This window comes from Salarias fasciatus, unplaced genomic scaffold (genome assembly GCF_902148845.1).
Source record: "Salarias fasciatus unplaced genomic scaffold, fSalaFa1.1, whole genome shotgun sequence".
Classification (NCBI taxonomy): domain Eukaryota; kingdom Metazoa; phylum Chordata; class Actinopteri; order Blenniiformes; family Blenniidae; genus Salarias; species Salarias fasciatus.
The window spans coordinates 77,327-90,948 of record NW_021941392.1 but is presented as its reverse complement, the minus strand read 5'-3'; the positions used below and the strand labels follow the sequence as shown (position 1 = coordinate 90,948).

Below are 13,622 nucleotides of genomic sequence, written 5' to 3'. Positions count from 1 at the left end.
CAGTCTCCATCAGCCTCCATCAGCCTCCATCAGCCTCTATCAGTCTCCATCAGCCTCCATCAGCCTCCATCAGCCTCCATCAGCCTCCATCAGTCTCCATCAGCCTCCATCAGTCTCCATCAGCCTCCATCAGCCTCCATCAGCCTCCATCAGTCTCCATCAGCCTCCATCAGCCTCCATCAGCCTCCATCAGTCTCCATCAGCCTCCATCAGTCTCCATCAGTCTCCATCAGCCTCCATCAGTCTCCATCAGCCTCCATCAGCCTCCATCAGTCTCCATCAGTCTCCATCAGCCTCCATCAGCCTCCATCAGTCTCCATCAGCCTCCATCAGCCTCCATCAGCCTCCATCAGTCTCCATCAGCCTCCATCAGCCTCCATCAGCCTCCATCAGTCTCCATCAGCCTCCATCAGCCTCCATCAGCCTCCATCAGCCTCCATCAGCCTCCATCAGTCTCCATCAGCCTCCATCAGCCTCCATCAGCCTCCATCAGTCTCCATCAGCCTCCATCAGTCTCCATCAGCCTCCATCAGTCTCCATCAGCCTCCATCAGCCTCCATCAGTCTCCATCAGCCTCCATCAGTCTCCATCAGCCTCCATCAGCCTCCATCAGTCTCCATCAGCCTCCATCAGCCTCCATCAGCCTCTATCAGTCTCCATCAGCCTCCATCAGCCTCCATCAGCCTCCATCAGTCTCCATCAGCCTCCATCAGCCTCCATCAGCCTCTATCAGTCTCCATCAGCCTCCATCAGCCTCCATCAGTCTCCATCAGCCTCCATCAGTCTCCATCAGCCTCCATCAGCCTCCATCAGCCTCTATCAGCCTCCATCAGCCTCCATCAGCCTCCATCAGCCTCCATCAGTCTCCATCAGCCTCCATCAGTCTCCATCAGCCTCCATCAGCCTCCATCAGCCTCCATCAGTCTCCATCAGCCTCCATCAGCCTCCATCAGTCTCCATCAGCCTCCATCAGCCTCCATCAGCCTCTATCAGTCTCCATCAGCCTCCATCAGCCTCCATCAGCCTCCATCAGCCTCCATCAGTCTCCATCAGCCTCCATCAGTCTCCATCAGCCTCCATCAGCCTCCATCAGCCTCCATCAGTCTCCATCAGCCTCCATCAGTCTCCATCAGTCTCCATCAGCCTCCATCAGTCTCCATCAGCCTCCATCAGCCTCCATCAGTCTCCATCAGTCTCCATCAGCCTCCATCAGCCTCCATCAGTCTCCATCAGCCTCCATCAGCCTCCATCAGCCTCCATCAGTCTCCATCAGCCTCCATCAGCCTCCATCAGCCTCCATCAGTCTCCATCAGCCTCCATCAGCCTCCATCAGCCTCCATCAGTCTCCATCAGCCTCCATCAGCCTCCATCAGCCTCCATCAGCCTCCATCAGTCTCCATCAGCCTCCATCAGCCTCCATCAGCCTCCATCAGTCTCCATCAGCCTCCATCAGCCTCCATCAGTCTCCATCAGCCTCCATCAGCCTCCATCAGCCTCTATCAGTCTCCATCAGCCTCCATCAGCCTCCATCAGCCTCCATCAGCCTCCATCAGTCTCCATCAGCCTCCATCAGTCTCCATCAGCCTCCATCAGCCTCCATCAGTCTCCATCAGCCTCCATCAGCCTCCATCAGCCTCCATCAGTCTCCATCAGCCTCCATCAGTCTCCATCAGTCTCCATCAGCCTCCATCAGTCTCCATCAGCCTCCATCAGCCTCCATCAGTCTCCATCAGTCTCCATCAGCCTCCATCAGCCTCCATCAGTCTCCATCAGCCTCCATCAGCCTCCATCAGCCTCCATCAGTCTCCATCAGCCTCCATCAGCCTCCATCAGCCTCCATCAGTCTCCATCAGCCTCCATCAGCCTCCATCAGCCTCCATCAGTCTCCATCAGCCTCCATCAGCCTCCATCAGCCTCCATCAGTCTCTCTCTTGAACTCCGAATCTCATCCCTCAACCGAATTCTAACCTGAACCCTAAAATCAAGTCTTAACCCTCAGAAGGCAAAAATATCCTCACTCTGTTGGTTAAAAACTCATTTGGGTCCTCACAACTGAGTATGTACAAGAACACACACACACACACACACACACACACACACACACAGTCTTGTATTTCTATCCTTGTGGGGACCGTCCATTGACTCCCATTCATGTCTAGCCCCTAACCCTGACCCTTACCCTAACCCTAACCCACACCACAACAAAGCCTAACCCTAAAGAAATGTTTTTGACCTTTTACTTTTTTCAGTAACAACAACATGGTCAAGAAAACACTGTTTCTCCTACTTAGGACCGGAAAAAGGTCCCACAAGGCACGTCGTTCCACGTTTTGCTATCCTTGTGGGGACATTTGGCCCCGACAAGGATAGAAATACAAGAACACACACACACACACACACACACACACACACACACACACACACACACACACACACACACACTCTGCCCTGCTTGTCTCTCTTCTCCAGCTGGAACAGCAGGAAGTCTCCACCTCGGACTCTGGTTCTGCGAGTTTCTTCCTCATTAAAGTTTTTCCTTTCCACCGTTTCTTTTGCTCGGCCATGTGGAGTTGTTGGTTCTTCTCTGTCAAGCTGCCTTTAACGGATTGCGTTGCATTTGGCGCTATGTAAATAACACTGAATTAAATTGAATTGAATAATGGAATCAAAAGTGTGGTGAAAACACTAGTTTCATCTGTGTTTCAGTGTTTAACCATGAAGGGCTCTGGAGAGAAATTCGGCTGTGCTGTCACATCTTTTCCAGCACGGTGAACCGTAGAGCAGAGAAACTCAGTCCGCCTGGGGCTGTGTTCCCTTTGCAGCCAATGTTGGTTTGAAAATGTACACAAAGCAGACGTTGCTGATTACTTCAAGATCCAAACTACCAAATCGGGAATCCCATGTTTCTCAATGCTTGTTTTGTTTTTTGAAATGATTCATGGGTTCAATCCACAATATCCAATGATTTCATTTCCAAGAGCCGCAAACAGCTTTACTAATTGATGATGTCCTGCTGGATCAGGTGAGGGATTGTGACATATGAGAGGAAAAAAAAATCTATTCATACTGAACAACATGCCAGAGAGACGGAGGGGAAAAGGAAAAAAAGAAAATGAAATGAGAGCGAGGTCAAGAAGTCGACCGAGAGCCTGGAGGCTTGTGGTCCCGTTTCATTTGATCAATAAAGTTTATTTCAGCCATCGATCTCCCACATCTTTCATCTTCATCTGTTGGTTCCCTGAATAAAAACGGAAGGAAACAGAAACAGTAAATGGCAGCATTGTGGATAAATATATGGTCAGGAGACATTTGAATGACTGGAAATCAATCGTATCGCCTCCCTGAAAAACGGTCTTCATGGAACGATCGAGACAAACAGAATTTTTCTGTTCAAATTAAAGAACAATTGATCAAATGTGGGATTTATTCTCTGGTCTTTTCTCCTTCAGTAAGCAGAATGTTCAAAACTGTGAGGCAGGCCAGGAATCAGTGTCACAGAGAATCAGTGTTTCATATTCAGACCCAGACTCTAAAGTAGGCAGTGGAACTACGGATAAAGTAGGTTTTTATCACCTGATAAATTTAACAGAGTGAGCTGTAAAAACACTGAATATCTGATATTGAAATATTGAATTTATTCATGGCTTTGTTATACATTTTCAATGCATTTGAAAATTCATCGTGCTGCACTCGCCATTCCGGACTTTATTGCCACTTTCTGGCGTCTCGAATCAAAATGACTCCGTATCTGGAAACAGCTTTCCACGTGAGCGGCTCGGTGGGAATCGAACACATAACCCGAGGAGGGTGTCCTGCCAATGAGACGGAGCAGCAGCAGCCAGGAGGCGTCAGAGGAGGAGATCCATCAGAAGAGAAACTGGGCCGGGCGCAAGGAAGGATCCGGAGCCGCCCTGCAGGGAGGCTTCTTTATTTCAGCCATCACTCACATCCTGGCAGTTTGTGGCCGAGCAGCTCACACACACTCACTCACACACACACACACAGGGTGTGAGGCTGATGGTGTACTCGCTCCCACGGCTCCAGCAGCAGTGATGGAGGAAGACGAAGCGGAGCCTGCAGGATGAAGCCTGACCGTCGCCATCAGTCAGAGGCTTCGGCTGCAGGCTGCTGTCTGACAGGAAGAGGGAGCCGGGCCGGACGGCAGGCTGCGGTTCATCTCCAGCGGACAACATGACGAGTCCGAGGCCACGGTGCGGATCCCACCACGGCTTCACTCTCCTGGGCTCTGCGCTTGTCTGATATAACATTAGATTTACTTTCAATCCAATCCGACTCATCTGTGTGTGTACCGGGAACACGGACATGGCGGTCGATAAACTTCAGAACTCTGTGAGGAGCAGAACTGGACGACGTGGGACTGTCCTTCAGGAACACTGAGACGGTCCCATCCCGACCCCCGACGCCCCGCTCAGGTCTGAACAGTTAGATAATCTCACTTCCAGCTCAGACGGCTCACTTTTTTTTTTACCTTTTTTTTTTTCTTAGCTTATTTATTCACAAGAGAAAAGTTTTAACTTACATTAACGCTTGAACACCAAATACTTCTGTTATTTCATAATCTCTGTGTTTACGTGTGTCTCTTTCATGTCTGTTTAAATCTAAATAAAGATGAATTCCCATTTTATTATATGTATATATGTAAATTAGTTCTGCACATGCAATAATGCAATATTCCAAGATGGCGACTTGTGGGCTGCAGTTTCAACCTACGGAGGCGATTTATTTAACAGGAGCTTTAGAAGAAATCATGAATAGAGCGGATGGACGGGAGCATAGCAATGCAGACATTTTCAAATCTGTGGGATCAAAGTTTATCGAGAAAGAAAGAGAGAAATTGCCGGCAGCATGGGAACTCTGGAGGATCTGCAGAAATCCACAATCTGTCAACAAATCAGACCAGAAGACACTGCTGAAGCAAACCTCTCGCTCCTTCCACTTCAGGTCATGTCGTTCTGATAAAATCAAATCAAATAAACTCTACAGTTGAAGTATGTGACCGTTCAAAGGGCATCCATGCTTTAGCAGACACGGACGGCAGACGTTAGGATGTGATGGAAAACCACGCCGGCCCCTCTGCGCTCCCTGGAAGGACTGGAAGATCATCCACACACGCACAAATCAGATTTTGGAGATGAGACTCTGAGAGTGTGTATCGAAGCGGCGGGCGGAGGAAACAGAGCCGCCGCTCCTGGAGGGACGGAGTGTGTCGCCGACCATCCGTCTTCTCTATGAACTCATAACTGTCCCCAGTCCAGAGCCCGGACCGGGAGGTCTGGGAGTGATCTGCAAGTCTGACACACACACACACACACACACACTCTATGTGCTCCTTTCAGTCAACTACATTTCAAGCTTAGGTCTGGTGTTTAGTTTCATAGTGTTGTACTATAATATAATATATTATGGTAGCACTTATAATATATAATATAACGCGATATTTTGTTCCAGAAAATGTATTCTCAAAAATGGGGCCGTACTATAATGGAGGACTAGATTGTCATTACACATCCGCACCGCTAGATGGAGCCAAAGTACAGGTGACGAGAATGCGAATGAAGCAGTATGACATCTGTGGTCACAGTGATCTGATGAAAAACGGAGGAACATGACCACCTGGAACGAAGGAGCTTGAACACGAAAACAAGTGAGCAAAAAGCAGACGCAAAGTTTTGATGCCAACTTTAAACTGATGGTTCAACGCCGCAGAGTCAACGAACAACTGCCAAGTGGCCAAGATATGTTACACTGAATTATTAATGTTCATGAAGTTGAAATAACACTTGAATTTGATGGTTATAAAGTTATTTACACCATTAATGCAGTTTTTGAATCTTTGAGGCTACTTCTTTGTTGCTTATTCACTGAGTCACAGCCTCAGATTTTGAGAAAGAGAATATAGTTTTTTATTTAATACTGTAGCAATATTTCTTGATCTTAAATCACATGGAATGTTATCTCTGAGTTTTCCGGGAGTAATTGTGCAATAAAAAGTTGTTTTATGAGACCTTATTGTCGTCAACATATTTTTATTTTAACAAAATGATATTTAAAAAACAGGGGTGGTCTCATAATCAGAATCGTTTTATATTCGGGGCAATATGGTAATTATACACACATAGCCTCATCACATCCTGCTTCGCAGCACCACACTGATCTTTATCTCACACTTCCAAACGCTGCTCCCGTCACATCTAAGCATTTACAGGTTTCATTTGTCCTCCATTAAAGCTTCACAGAGACAAGTTTCCTGTCACTTTATTGATATGAGTCATTGAAATGGTTTCATCCAGAATTATTGAAATAACAGATGAGGGAGGTACCATAAAGCCAGAGCACATTGTGATGGCCGGGAATCGAACCCGGGTCAACTGCTTGGGAAGCAGCTATGCTCACCACTACACCACCATCGCTGTGTCAAAAATTCACTAAATTGATTCCCACAGACGCACACACACACAGACACACACACACACACACACGACATGCTCTTTCAAATAACTCAATTTCTGCTTGAAAGTGAACTTCAACTAAAAAACCTTTAAACATGTTTAATTTTTCTGATATGAAATTTCTCTTTTCACTTAAAAAATGATTTGGATCAATTAGAGTTTGTTTTTTGTTCATCAAAATAAAACAGATGACACGATGACAGATGATTGACAAATGAAACGCTACTTTTAGTAACTCTGAATTATAAAAACTGAGACATAAAATACCCATTTGTGATCATCCTGCTTCAAAGCACCAAAATGATTTTTGTGTGAAACTTTTCTGTTTCTGTCACATTTATCGGTTTTCATTTGTTTTTCCATTAAAGATCCTCAGAGACAAGTTTCCTCCAGCTCAAAGCTACTCTTGAATTTGATGTAGAGGACTGGCAGTGAAGTGTCTCAAGTATTTCCTGAACAGATAGCACCATCTAGTGGCTTCAGAAAATTAAGGCAGTGGTTTGTGGGGCTTCGTCTGCCCATCATGACTGGTCGGTCCTTTCTTTCAAAAACAGATCAATTTCTGATATCAGGGAATAAAATCGCTGCAGCACAGAACCACAACTCAGCCAGTGCACATCAGAGTGGTACAGCAGATCCCCAAATTCAGCTTTGACATCAGAATGAAAAGGGGGAAACTCTCTGTGGTGCAGTCCTCTTGCTCCTATCATAATGACAGTTTTCAGAACTGTGTTCGTCAAGATTGACTTTCTTGGCACAAAGTGTTTCTTGGCAAACGATACGCTGCATTTTAGCAGTTTGAGCTCCACTCTTTCACCTTGATACTCACCATAGACGCTATTCTTTTGTGCAGACCTGCAGCTTTCCCCTTTTAAAGCTCCATCTTGTCAAGTGAGTCTGACACAGCTTCAAAAATGTCCTCACCTGTTGTTGTGCCTTTTGGACTAGAGCAGCTCCTCTGTAACACCAAAGTTATCGTCAACTCCTCTCAAAACCACCAGTGCTATCATTGCAAATCAAAAGCCGAGACTCCTACAATTGCTGCTTAATGCTGACTGACGCGTCTTCGACGCCTCGCACAACATTGTTTCCGGACTTGCTGAAGTCCTGCACTTTATTTCACTGACTTCAAAGAGGAACAGTTTCAGGCACTGTCTCCATCTGAGAAAGGCATTCCAAGTCCAGCCATGAGTTGAGGGACTTGATATCTGGCTCTCGTAGCATTTTCCTGGATTTTAGCATGGAAAACATACAGTTGCTGACCTTGCAGGAAAGCTGCCATCTGCTTTACCCCCCATGCACACTGGATGCAGTCCGGCTGCCTTCCGGCTGCGGTCCGTCTCTGGTCCGGTACATTGCAGCACTGTGATTCACACTGCCTGCGGTGTCTCTGCAGTCCGCTGGAGGAGGTTGCCAGATATGTCGCTCTCACCCGTAAACAATATGACCCGTTTTACTCAATAGAAAGCAGCCCAAACCGCCATCTCGGTTGAAAATGCAAGCTAAAACCGTATTTTTATAATAACACGTCATAAACACATAATCATTTCATTAACCCATCCGACGTGTTCAAAACGACGCTTGATTTGGCAGAAACCCGCCCAATCTGGCAACACAGAGCTGCTCCAGTCACAGAGCTGTTTTGAGCCGTTTTGGAGTCATTTGACTTTTCAGCAGTGACGAAGTACAAAAGCGTTCATTCTTTTAAAGCGTATAATGACTACATCACGCTGTTTGGTCTGTATTCTACCAGAAGAAGTCAAAAAATAGAATATTAAGGGAGACAACACGACACAGATTTTATTTTGAAGTCACTTATTTTGGAACATGTGTGAGGTGAGATTATGCAAGGGTTGAATGGTGGAGAAGTTTGACTTGATTGAAGTTCACTGTAAACAAAAAGGATTTTACCAGGTGTGAGCACACTTGCCAAGAAGGACGACAGGCAGGAAGTTGTGGTAATAAATTATATTAAAATAAGTCCAGCCCACAAATAAAAGACAGTGAATTAAAAGTTCAATAAAACAAATGGGGCTATATCTAAAAAATAAATAACTAAAACAAATGCCGGTCTCCGAGCTCCAAGGTCCTCTGGACTGCTCTTGGGGTCTGGTTCGGGGAACCCTCAGTCACACACGCCAGGTCTCCCCCCGAAGGTGGCGTCTTCCACTGCTCCGATGCATAGGGGGTATGACGTCACACACCTGTCTGGTTGCCCCGCTCCCTCCGGGTAGGTCTGCACGCTGGAACCCTACGTGGAACAGAGCTGCGGCAGTGGCTTGATCTAACACGCCCACGCTCTCAGCACAGCTTGTCCGACCAGTGCTACTGAACCTTCAAGTACTCACGGGCCAGGCAGGGTTCCCCCTGCCTCTGCGTGTACGTCACGTGGTAGCACTGGCGGGCCCAGCGTGGTCCTGATCCGCAGTGCGCGTGCCGTCCTCCCTCGGAGCTTCCACCCACTGCAGAGTCTCTCCAGCACACCTGGCATCTCCTCCTTGTATCTTCCTCATCAGCGCACCTGTGTGCGCTGATTAAGCAGGGCGCTCCGTGATTGGAGGGTTTGTGGGGATGTGGCAGGTGAAGTGGCCAGTCATTTAAAAACACAACTGAATAACAATGCACTGCAAAATAAATACTAAATAAAACACAGCAAAATCACAGCACACATTTTTTAAAAAAAAATCTAAAAAATCAAACAATCTTAAAGGCCACATCCTGGTTCCTGGATCACACTCCCCCATGTTCTGAGGCTGTCAGTCCCTGCAACATAAAATCAATTCAGTCTCTGTACCATGACGGTGGTTGTCTAAAATTAGACCGGGTTGATCTTCTGGGAGCAGCATCCGCGACGTCCTGCTCAACCTGGTCTGGTGCTGGAGGTAAAAATCCATAAAGAACAGGCAAAACAGGTCCATTATCCAAGGGCAGCTCCTCAGCAGACTGGGAGCCTGCCGTTTCAGGTAAGGTGCACAGTTTCAAAGAGTTCCGGTGTAAAGTCTGTTCGCGTCCACCCTGTTCTGGCCGGACTCGGTACACTTGCCCCGTATCTCCTACCTGCTCAATAACAACAAATGGCTCAGGAGACCACCAAGGTGCCAATTTCCCTCGACCGCGCTTATCCCTCAAGCGCACCAGTACCCTCTCGCCGGGCGAGAGAGGGGAGCTTTTGCAGATTTGTCGTATTGCCTCTTTTGTTGCAATGCAGCATTACCCGATTTTCTCACAAGCAATACGATAGGCAGCAGACATTCGATGTTGGTGGTCCTGAACCCACTCATTAACATGGCGACTGGGTTGTTGGGGGCTAACAGCCAAGTCCACATCAACAGGGAGCCATAAGTGACGACCAAACATTAAAAAGGACGGAGGATAACCAGTAGCAGAGTGTACAGTATTGTTATAAGCATGCACGAGCTCTGGTAAGTATTGTGGCCAATGATTCTGTTTTTCTTCTTCTAGGGCACGCAACATTTTTAGCATAGTCTGGTTAAAGCGTTCAGCACTGCCATTGCCAGCTGGGTGATACGGCGTAGTTCGGCTTTTAGCGACACCATATGTTTCACACAGTTCCTTCATTAACGAAGATTCAAAATTGGCTCCACGGTCTGAGTGAAAACGGGCTGGGCAACCAAAATTTTGTATGATGTTCGCCCAGATCACCCGAACAGTAGTCTGGGCTGTCTGGTCACGTGTGGGGATGGCCCCTGCCTCATGGACCTTCCTCCAAACTTCCTCACAACTGGAACTTGGACAGGCCATCTGGTAGTGTACTTCATGAGTCTTCTGGTCTATTACCTTATGGCACAGCAGGTCGTTTCTCACCTCCAGCTTCCTCCACTGTTGCAGCAGCCGCCTTTGCTCTACTGGAGAGGGCCAGGCGCTCTGATTTTCTGGGCATTTGTTGACTTTCCACGAAGCTCTTCACACATTGAATGTCTGGATCTTTAGCCTGGGCATTCCTCCACTCGCTGCCTTCCGACAGCAGCTCCACAGCGGCAGTAACAGGTGCAGCTGGATCCTTCTGTTGGGCTGTGGAAACCGGAAATCTGGAGAGGGCGTCAGCGTTAGCATTACTTTTACCAGTTCGATACTTGATGTTGAAATCGAAGGATGCAAGTTGGGCAACCCAGCGTTGTTCTACAGCGCCCAGCCTCGCAGTCTGTAGGTGAGCTAATGGGTTATTGTCCATGTACACTGTGAATTGCACTCCTGTTAGATAGTCCTTAAATTTTTCGGTTATAGCCCACTTTAATGCCAACAGTTCCAATTTAAAGGAACTGTAATTAGCGTCATTCCGCTCTGCGGGATGTAAGCTTCTGCTCGCGTAGGCATGTTGCCATAAACGGCTGAAGACTTCATCCAGGTGCTGTTGATGAGACTGGAAGTCAGGTGAGTAGATGATTATGTCATCCAAATAAACAAGCAATGATTCTGCAATCTGTCCACTTAAACACTGTTGCATAAGTCGTTGAAATGTTGCAGGAGCATTACAAAGCCCAAAAGGCATGCACTCAAACTCAAATAATCCAACTGGAGTGGTAAAAGCAGTTTTTTACACACATGTAGCCTCATCACATCCTGCTTCCCAGCACCACACTGATCTTTATCTCACATTTCCAAAGGCAGATCCCATCACATCTTACAGGTTTCATTTGTCCTCCATTAAAGCTTCACAGAGACAAGCTTCCTGTCCTTTTATTGATATGAAATATTGAAATGGTTTCATCCAGAATTATTGAAACAACACACGAGGGACGTACCTTAAAGCCAGGGCACATTGCGATGGCCGGGAATCGAACCCAGGTCAACTGCTTGGGAAGCAGCTATGCTCACCACTACACCACCATCGCTGTGTCAAAAATTCAATTTTTGACACAACATTTCCTTCCAGCACCGACTTGCTTCTGTCTGAATTGACGCGGTAGGGCTGCGGCATCTGGAAAAATAGGATCCTCGCAGAAAGAGACCGGAGCTCCGCAGAGGCTCTGGAGCCGGACCGCAGCCAGACCGGGCTGGTGTGCATCACAGCATTGATTTTAAAGGGCAGCTCAATATTTTTTGACACCTGGACCTTATTTATAGGTGTGTGCATGCTCTTATACTCACTCAGACAAACATGGTGCAGCTCGGAGTCCTCCAGAAGTTATTTAGATCCAAACGATTTAGCGGGGGCCACGGCAATGGAGCTTCAGCGTGGGACATAATCTCTGCAAAATCACTCATTTCGTCTATATTTCTTCATCCATCGCCAGTGTTAACATAAAGTCAGCTCGTCCACCGTCTTCAGGTGGGTCAGCTGACAGTTTTCGCTAACTTAGCCACAATTAGCTCGGATGGGAACGTTGGAGCTCCTCTCCCCAGCAGAGAGGCAGTCTGAGTCGGCTCTGCTCTGCTCTGATGGGATCTGCTGCGCTTTAGCTTAGCTTCCTCCTGCTGCACGGGAGGAAGCTAAGGTCTGATGTTTGGTTTTGTAGTGTTTTACACTCTTCCATCACTGCCACTCAAACAGACAGACACGTATTTACACACATATAGCCTCATCACATCCTGCTTCCCAGCACCACACTGATCTTTATCTCACATTTCCAAAGGCAGATCCCACCACATCTAAGCATTCACAGGTTTCATTTGTCCTCCATTAAAGCTTCACAGAGACAAGCTTCCTGTCATTTTATTGATATGAGTCATTTAAATGATTCCATACAGAATTATTGAAATAACAGATGAGAATTAATTTCATGCAAAGCCACACTGTGATGGCCGGGAATAGAACCCGGGTCAACTGCTTGGAAGGCAGCTATGCTCACCACTATAACACGACCGCTGTGTCAAAATGACACTAAATTGATTCACACACACACACACACACACACACACACACACACACACACACACACACACACACACACACACACACACACACACACACACACACACACACACACACACACACACACACACACACACACACACACACACACACACACACACACACACACACACACACACACACACACACACACACACACACACACACACAATTAAAAAGTTACAATCAAGTTCCGGATTCTTTTGGGTACCCCCTCGTATCTGGCTCTTGTAGCATTTTCCTGTATTTTCGCATGGAAAACATACAGTTGCTGACCTTGCAGGAAAGCTGCCATCTGCTTTACTTTCTGCTCTCACTCAACAGAAGGAAGCCAAGGTTTGATGTTTGGTTTTGTAATATTGTACACTCTTCCATCACTGCCACTCAAACAGAAATACACGTATTTACACATATATATCTTGACATCCTGCATCCCAGCACCACACTGATCTCACACTTCCAAAGGCAGATCCCATCACATCAAAGCATTTACAGATTTCATTTGTCCTCCATTAAAGCTTCACAGAGACAAGCTTCCTGTCCTTTTATTGATACGAAATATTGAAATGGTTTCATCCAGAATTTTTGAAACAACAGATGAGAAATTTGTCTTACTGCTAAGGCACACTGCGATGGCCGGGAATCGAACCCGGGTCAACTGCTTGGGAAGCAGCTATGCTCACCACTATACCACCATCGCTGTGTCAAAATGTCAAGAAATCGATTCTCACACACATATACAAACTACTCTTTTCAAATCACTCCATTTCTTCCTGAAAGTGAACTTCAAATATAAAATCTTCTAACATGTTTCATTTCTCTGTTTCAAAAGTGTCTCCTTTCACTTAAAGGTGCATTAAGGAGTTTGCACGATTTATGTGAAACAACGGCCCCTGCAGGCCTTGGGCGCAACTGCAGCTTAGTGAAACGCTGGTGTCTGTGGCTTGCGTCCATGTACGTGCACGGAAGAGGGGAACTCCTTCCTCACTCTTTTAGTGGCGCTCGAGTAAAGTTTAAGTTTCTTCTGCCTGGTGGGTCTGTGCTGGAGTGGTGGCAGTGCTAGGAGCCGGTCTGTTCTTACTTTCTGGAAGATCCATCCTCAATACTGCTCAGTTGCTGCTCGTTAAGCATCTGGTGGAGTAATGACAGACAAAACGAAACTTAAGGAATGATGTTTGGTCTTGTAGTATTTTGCACTCTTCCATCACTGCCACTCAAACAGACATACACATATTTACACACATATAGCCTCATGACATCCTGCTTCCCAGCACCACACT

At 46.7% G+C, this 13,622-nt stretch overlaps 3 non-coding genes across 3 annotated transcripts; all 3 read right to left on the bottom strand.

Annotated features, from left to right (window-relative positions):
- Positions 1–6,359: 6,359 nt before the first annotated feature.
- trnag-ccc (transfer RNA glycine (anticodon CCC)) lies at positions 6,360–6,431 on the bottom strand. The gene has a single exon. It is a non-coding gene; the product is annotated as a tRNA-Gly (tRNA).
- A 4,820-nt stretch (positions 6,432–11,251) lies between these two features.
- Positions 11,252–11,323, bottom strand: trnag-ccc (transfer RNA glycine (anticodon CCC)). Its single transcript has one exon. It is a non-coding gene; the product is annotated as a tRNA-Gly (tRNA).
- Positions 11,324–12,970: 1,647 nt separating this feature from the next.
- Positions 12,971–13,042, bottom strand: trnag-ccc (transfer RNA glycine (anticodon CCC)). Its single transcript has one exon. It is a non-coding gene; the product is annotated as a tRNA-Gly (tRNA).
- Between the last annotated feature and the right edge of the window lie 580 nt (positions 13,043–13,622).